The sequence below is a fragment of the Rhipicephalus microplus genome, chromosome 8 (genome assembly GCF_043290135.1).
Source record: "Rhipicephalus microplus isolate Deutch F79 chromosome 8, USDA_Rmic, whole genome shotgun sequence".
NCBI lineage: Eukaryota > Metazoa > Arthropoda > Arachnida > Ixodida > Ixodidae > Rhipicephalus > Rhipicephalus microplus.
Window position 1 is genome coordinate 62,669,237 of NC_134707.1, and position 8,518 is coordinate 62,677,754.

The following is an 8,518-nucleotide window of genomic DNA, read 5'->3' on the forward strand; positions in this document are numbered from 1 at the left end:
AATCCTGAGCCACGAAAATGGGTGATATGCACTGATAGCAAGCCTGCTCTTCAGCTAATCAGAAATGTGAGATCACCTTACAAAAATGGTGAAATAGCACAATGTATCGCAGAAACTGTGGAATATGCCTCATCGCAGGGTCACAACATCGTATTCCAATGGATACCCTGCCACATTGGAATAAAGGGAAATGAAGATGCTGATAGTCTCGCGAAGAAAGCATTAAATGAAGGACGGGATTGCGCAATCCCTATGTCTGGGACGGATATTCGACATTTTATATCGCAAGGAGCTAACCATTGTTCGATGGAGAAGTGGTTTGAGAGCCCTAAATCAAAGGAAACGGTACTTTATGAATTTGATCCACACAGAAAATTTTCCATAGCAACAAACCTCCCACGATACCTAGAGACATTGATCCACCGACTTAGATTGGAAGTAGCATACACAAGCAGCTTCCTGCACAAGATACATCGATCCAACTCACCGGAATGCCATTGTGGTCATGCAGAAGAAAATGTTCGCCATATTCTTTTGGAGTGCGTTAAATACGTGAATGAAAGAGAAAAATTAAAGAACAAATTAGCAAGTTTGGACAGACGGCCCCTCACAATAGAAACTACTTGTACCATGGCCTGAGATGCATCTCCAGAAAAAGGCAATAATCTTCCTGACAGACTTTTTAATGGAGACCGGACTGGACAAGCGCCTATGACTGACAGCCAGAGATGGGTATTATATAAAATGTGGTCGTGTATATACTGACATAAGATTAGTAAGGTGTGCGTGTAAGTAATTTATGACTGTGTGAACTGCGCGAAGAAAACTGTGTATTGGCATGATATTTGAACTGATTTCAGTGTGCTATTATGTTTTTTTTTCTTTTCCGTATTGTTAATTTTTGGGTACTGTTCTGTATTATTATTTTATTTTTCGCTGCAGAACTTTTTGATATGGAGTAGCCGAGGCAATAGGCACCTCAACCTCTCCACAGCAAAACAGTTAAAACAGAACAGAACAGAACAGAACAGAAATCTACGAGCAAAGCGAGCTTTAGTAGAGTCGCTAATCTGCGTTATTTACGCGTATTTTCAATTCAAGTGGAAGTATGCTTTCATTAGAACGTCCCTTGCTAGTTCTAATCAACTTGTCGTAGCCTTATTAAGCCTCTTTGAAACTGGGACAGCAGTGATATTAAAGTAAAATAAAAGACACACGAACACGCAAAATTTCGGTGGCTCTGTATCTCATGATAATGTTTAATGTTTTGTGGCGCAAGGGTCATTTCACGGCCAAAGAGCGCCAGTTCATCTTACTAAAGATATGGACAATGATTGTGATAAGCGGCTGTATAAGGGCCATAAAATTCCTCGTGGTGAGGCGGGAAAAACATACAAGTATTAAAATCATGACCATGCTGTGAAAGGTGTGTGTGGTTTGAATAGATGACAACAGTTGGTGATAATAAAAAACGATGGTGTACATGTATGACATTAGCACAAGTGCCTCACTCATTCATACCCTTGCGTCCAAGGGCCGTGAGGCAAGTACTTTGTTGTGCAGCCACTGCAGCGAAAACCTCTCTGGAGATGTCGTGCTAGGGAATGCCCGGGTATATGATATAAAAACTACGAATTTCTTTAGAAACGCCAACAGTAATTTATGACTAAAAAGTAATTCCCTACCAACGAACATTGCAGGGTGTAAAGGTATATGTTGTTGGTAGGGTAATAGAAAGTGTTATTTTCTTAGAGTTTCTAACAGTTTGCACTGGATTAAAATGTGAAGAACTGTTAGTACTTCACCACATCTGTCACACAATGGTGGATCGCCACCGGACAAAAGATATGAGTGTGTCGTGTATGTGTGTCCTATCCTGAGCCTCGTTAGTATTACCTCTGTATGACTTGATTTTGATACTGGTGGTCAATGGGCAAGGTGTGGCTTAATAATGTGTAGTTTGTTTTGTGTGTGTCTATCCCACATGCTCTGCCAGTAGTCCCTGAGCTTTCGTTTGAGAGCCGGCTTCAGATCAAGGGCCGGGATTGATATGGGTGTAGTGGCGGTGCTTTCGTGGACGGATGCAGCAAGCTGATCCGCCATCACGTTGCCTTGGATCTCACGGTGCCCTGGCACCCAGAACACAACATGTTGGTTGAGTGTGTAGAGTGTGCACAAAATCGAGTAAAGTGAGACGAGGACAGAGTTTTTGTTTTTAAGAGTGTGCAGAGCCGTTACCACACTGAGAGAGTCCGTATAAATTACTGATTTTTGTATTTGTAATTGCTTGATGTGTTTAGCCACCTGAAGTATCGCGTATGCTTCCGCTGTGAAGATACTTGTGCCTGGATGTAGAGGGCCAGCATCCGAAAAGGATGGGCCGACAGCAGCGTAGGACACAGAGGAGTTAGACATGGAGGCATCTGTAAAGACCTCAGGACGTGTGTATTTGTGTTGAAGTTCCAGGAAGTAGTTTCGGATATGGGCAATAGGTGCATGTTTTGTAACTTCTAGGAAAGACACATCGCAGTCTATCATCTGCCACTGCCACGGTGGCGGGTATACTACAAGGGCCATTAAACTGTGTTAAAGTGACACTCCAGTTTTCTCAGCTAGACCCTTCAGGCGAACTTAGAAGGGCTGCCTCGTCGAAGGCCTGTTTTGAAACGGAATGGAGCTCGACTAATCATCAATAGTAGAGTATGAGGGATGCTTCTTGTTTGCTTTCACCTTAAGAAAATATGCAAAGGACATGTAAGTTCTTTGTTGATGAAGCGACCATTCATTTAACTCAACTTAAAGGCTTTCTACAGGACTGGTGCGAAAAGCACCCGTAGAAAGGCGGATGCCCAAATGTTGCACGGTATCCAGCATCTTCAACTGGCTTTGAGTCGCAGAGTGATAAACAACGACCCCATAATCTAAGCGGGCGCGAATGAGGCTTCTATACAGGTTCATGAGACATTGCCTATCACTATCCCACGTAGTACGTGACAACACTTTTATATCATTCATGGCTTTTAAACATTTTGCTTTTAAATACTTGATGTGTGGTACGAAGGTCAACTTGTTGTCCAAGATTAAGCCTAAGAATTTATGCTCCGCTTTGACAGACAGACGTTGACCGTTCAGTTCATTGCCAGGTTCTGAGTGCACGCCTCTCTTTCGGGAGAACAAGACACACGTGCTTTTTTCTGGGTTCAGCCGGAATCCGTTTTCCACTGCCCATTTGGAGACCTTGTTTAAACCTAACTAAACCTGCCACTCACACATTGCTAGGTTGCATGACTTAAAGCCAAGCTGGACGTCACCAACATATGTGGAATAGAACATGTTGCGGGGGATGAACAGGTGCAAGGAATTCATTTTGATTATAATAAGTGTACAACTAAGTACACCACCTTGCGGTACTCCCGTTTCTTGCACAAATGTTTGGGAGAGAATACTGCCCACACGAACACGGAATTTTCGATTGGACAAGTAACTCTCGATTATGAAAAGCATTTTATCGCGCACACCCAGGTGAGACAAGTCTCTTAATATGCCAAAACGCCATGTTGTGTCGTAAGCCTTTCCGATATCGAGAAACACCGAGAGAAAGTACTGTTGGTGGACGAAAGCGTCTCGGATCTGTGCCTCGATACGCACCAGATGGTCGGTGGTGGATCTACCCTCTCAAAACCCACGCTGGAATCGGTCGAGCAGATTGTGTGTTTCAAGGAAATGTAAAAGTCGGCGGTTTATCATTTTTTCAAAAAGTTTAGAAAGGCAGCTGGTTAGTGTAATGGACCTATAACTTGAAACTGAGGAAAGGTTCTTGCCCTGTTTCAAGATAGGGATAACAATGGCCTGTTTCCTGGAAGCAGGGATGGTGCCAGAAAGCCAGATAGCATTGTATAGAGAGAGTAAAGTTTTTTCGCGTTTTGAGCGGCAGGTATTTCAACATTTCATACGTGACACGGTCGTAGCCTGCGGCAGAATTACTGCAAGAGTTTAGTGATGTTTGTAGCTCAGCTAAGTTGAAAGGTTTGTTGTATGCCTCGTGATTTGTGCACTTGTATTATAGTTTCTGCTTTTCTATCCTTGCTTTATATCTTTGGAAAGTTTCAGTATATGTGACGAACTGACACTCTCTCACAGTGTGCACCGAGGAAGTACGCCTGATCTTCTAGGCTATCACCCTGTGTGTTTACGAGTGGGAGTGAGTGTGCTTGTCTTCCTGCTGCCCTACCAACCATGTTCCAGACTTTAACCTCTTGTGTATATGAATTTATACCTGATAAAAACTTGTGCCAGCTTTTTGTTCTAGCCTGCCGACGCATTCTCTTGCCTCGAGATTTTATTTTCTTGAAGCTCTCAAGGTTTTCTGCTGTCGGCGAGTTCCGCAGCAACCTCTATGCCCTGTACTGTTCTTTTCGCGCATTACGACACTCAGTGTTCCACCTTGGGACGTGTCGTTTGCCGGGCAGTCCACATGTTTGTGGAATGCACTTGGCTGCTGCGTCAGTAAGAAAAGCCGTGAAGTACTTCACAGCTTCATCTATGCCTAATCCGCATATGTCAGTCCAACTTAAGTGAGTAATCTTTTGAAATTGTTCACAGTCGGCTTTGTTTACCAGCCATTTGGGAACATTTGGAGCACATTCACATAATGTTGGTGTACTTAAAACTGAAGGAAAATGGTCCCTTCCGTATGGATTATTTATGACTTTCCACTGAAATAATGGTACAAGTGAAGGAGTTGCGATACTGAGGTCTATGGAAGAGTAAGTTTTGCTGGCAAGGTTATAGTATGTTGCCTCTTTCCTATTCAACAGACAAGCACCTGATGAAATGAGGAAGTGTTCAATGAGACGACCTCGGGCGTCACAGCGAGAATCACCCCACAGACCATTATGTGCATTCAGGTCCCCAAGGACCAGATAAGGTTCAGGTAGTTCGTCTATTAAAGACTGGAATTGAAGTTTTTCAAGGCGGTGGTTCGGAGGTATGTACAAAGAGCAGACGGTGACGAGTTTGTTTAGAATAACTGCTTGGACAGCCACCGCCTCGAGGGAAGTCTTAAGGGGTACTTGTGTACATGCTATACCTTGACTAACTATAACCGCTACACCACCGGATGGTGGCATGGCATCATCTCTATCCTTTCGAAAGATTACGTAGTACGTGAAAAGTTTGTGTTTGTTCGTTTTAAGTGTGTCTCTTGTACACACAGCACTCTAGGATTGTGTTCATGGAGGAGTTTTTGTAAGTCATCGAGGTTTCGAAGAAGGCCTCAGATGTTCCACTGTAATATTTCTGTCTGCATATTAAAAAAATGCTGCTGTGTGTACAGAGAGTATCCTGTGTTGGAGTGAGCTTGTTAATTCAGATGGCAGGACGGTCGTCCGGCCCCGTTATTGGTTTTTTATTTTTCTTGGCCCGCTCCAAGGAGCCGCGCCGCTCTTTCGGTACCAAGGGTACCGTTGTATCTATTGCCTCCTCAGAGGCACTGGGTGCCCGCCCATGCGAGCTGGTGGTTCAGATTTTAGGCCTCGCCTGGTGAGGTAAGGCCTTGAGACCAGAGGACCCTGGAGTCTCCGGCCTCAATTCGCTAGGAGGCGGAGTAGAGTGAACTACTGCCGCCTTGGGGGCAGGCGCCACAGCCGACGGCTCGCTCTGCGCTGGCCCAAGGGGTGGCGAGGGCTGGTGCGGCATTGCCCCCTGACGCGCCATATCAGCATATGTAGCACCGTAAAATGGCGACAGTCTTCGTCTTGCTTCTTTGGATGAGAAATTTTCTTTAATTTTCAATGTGATTATTTCTTTTTCTTTTTTCCAAAATGAACAAGGCCATGAGTATGCGGCATGATTTCCGCCACAGTTCACACAGTGTGATGGTTCTTCGCAGTTGTCAGAAGTGTGGCCTGACACTCCACATTGTGCACAAGTTTGGTGACCACGACAGCTTTGTGAGCCGTGGCCATACCTCTGGCACTTAAAACAACGACGTGGGTTAGGTATGTATGGTCTGATCGACGTCTTCATGTACCCTGTTTGAATACTTTCTGGCAGATTACTGGAAGCGAACGTGTGTATTAGGTGTTTTGTTAGTGTTACCTTGTTGTCTCTTCTGATGATGATCCTTTGTACATTTGTCACATTCTGACTCTTCCACCCCTTCAGAAGTTACTCTTCGGTCAAGCCGAGCAAATCAGCATCAGAGACTACTCCACGGGTTGTGTTCACAGATCTGTGTGGCGTTACAGTGATCGGAGTGTCACCAAAAGTTGAAAGATTCTGTAGCTTCTCAAACTGTTCTTTTTCACAAACTTCAAGGAGAAGGTCTCTGCTGGCCATTTTGGTAACCTTGTACCCAGTCCCAAGAGTTTCTGTGAGACACCTGGCTACTACAAAGGGGGCTTGCCACTTATCTCACTATGTATAACATGGAAATGGGGAAAGTTTTCATTTGATCGATTGAAAAAGCCTAAGTCTTCGGTGCGTACGTGCTTTAAGGCGGTACGATCACTTGATAAGGGAAACGCTCTAGGCATGCCAGTTTAATTTTCTTCGGAAGCGTTGGCGGCCACCCACCACGGAGCCCAACGAGGGGACACTACATGTTTGCGGATGCTAAACCTGCAGACGCCAGCCGTACAACGCTACTATAACCCAATGCACCTAGACCAAGGTAGGCTATTTGCACAGGGTTAACCCTAGCCGCCAGGAAGTTTGGAAGTTAACAGAAGAGAGTAGAAGACAGGACAGATAAATAGTGAGAGATATAGACGAAGATGTAGGGAGAGAGAGATAGGAAAAGGCGACTGCCGATTTCTTCTGGGTGGGTCAGCCCAGAGGTGCCGTCTACGGGAAGCCGGGGCCAAAGGGGTGTGTTGCCTCTGCCGGGGGGCCTTAGAGGTCCAAGTACCCAGCGTCAACTCAACCCCCAGGATCCCCTTTTCCCCGGACACGGCTCAGCCACGCACGGCTAGGGGAGGGAGGGAGCCAAAACTCCCCCGTTATCTCGGATCCGTGGTGTCGCGACACACCAAACGCCTACTTGTGCAGGCGCCCCTGCGGGGGGCTCTGTATCTCAGGGCTGTAATTTTGAGGCTATGTTCGAACTAATGCACGGATACAAGCCACCCATCCAGCCTTTAGTATTGGCAAGCAATCATGTTCATCGAACCACGATGCACCGGTAATTGCACATGCAATGTTATCATACGATGCTGCACAGGCAGCAACAAACTATCAGCATTAAAAGAAGATACTTTGTTGCAAGTGGTAGAGAAAAGAAAGATTATCACGAAAGCAATTGATCTCTGCTTTACATATCAGCAATGAAATCCTAATCTATAGGAACACTTGTGTTCAGAAAAAACCCACAAATTTGACTTCATGCCTTTTCTGTGATTATCGGGTAATTGAAAATTTAGTGTAATTTAGAAGCATTTCTGTAGGGTAAAAAAGGTGAATAGCACTTCCACACATTGTACAAATAACAGATGCCAAGCAGCATGCGTCTTGATACAGCAGCTGGAATCTCTTACTATGCCTAGGCCTCCAACGCCAGGAACACTCAGTTCAATTGGGGGGTCACACGTAACGGTAATCATAGCCAAGTACTGTTCGCACGTGTACTTGAAGCGGTCTCTCGGAAGTCTAACTCCATATGAATAGAATCGTATGATAGACTCCGAAACAACTGGAACGACAAAGTGCGCAGCTTTGATCATAGTGTCGCGAAACTAGCAAACAATCAAAGCGGAGCTAGTGTTCGACCTAGCGAATTTTGCTAGTAATGCTATGACTTGGGTAGAGGTGATGAGTTTTTACTAGTATTATGATTCTTTGACTAGCTTTGACTCTATGACTCTATGACTCTTTGACTAGCTTGTGCAACGCTGTCCCGTAAATTCACACAATCCCTCGCCACAGGTGTTGATGTGGTGTGAAAGGCTTCACAGGTGTGAAAGGATTCAGTGCAGCATCGGGTTGAACCCACTACTAAACACCGGGGCCGCACGTTTCAGCTTTCGCAGGTACCATTTGTAGGGACTGCTGGGGGGGGGGGGTGAGTTTCTTCGGCGTATGGCTTCTTTGGCCATTCGTCGAAGACATCGAGTTCCCAGTTCACTTTTTTAGTTGAAAGCTCCAGATGCTTCATAACAGGCGAAAATTGTCGGCGTTCCACGACGTGGAGGCCAACACCGCTGATGCAAAAGATTATCACGTGAGCGCGTTTGCTATATGATGTCATATGACGTCATAGATATCAAAAATTTGTGACATCATCACATGAGATCGTGAGTAGCCAAAGCTGAGCCCACTCGAGCAGGCTAAAGCAGGTGAAGTGCCTTCATTGCTGAAGGGAATGCGAAAACGCACCTTAGGTACACAACGCTTTTGGAGGGCGGTGGTGATCATCAATAAATCGCCTGAGAATAAAAAATAACGTGGCTTTTACCTTCGAGTGAACTTGGTGAATGCAAAAGTAGCCGGTGAGATTTTTTTTATCAGGCAGCGCCGAAAT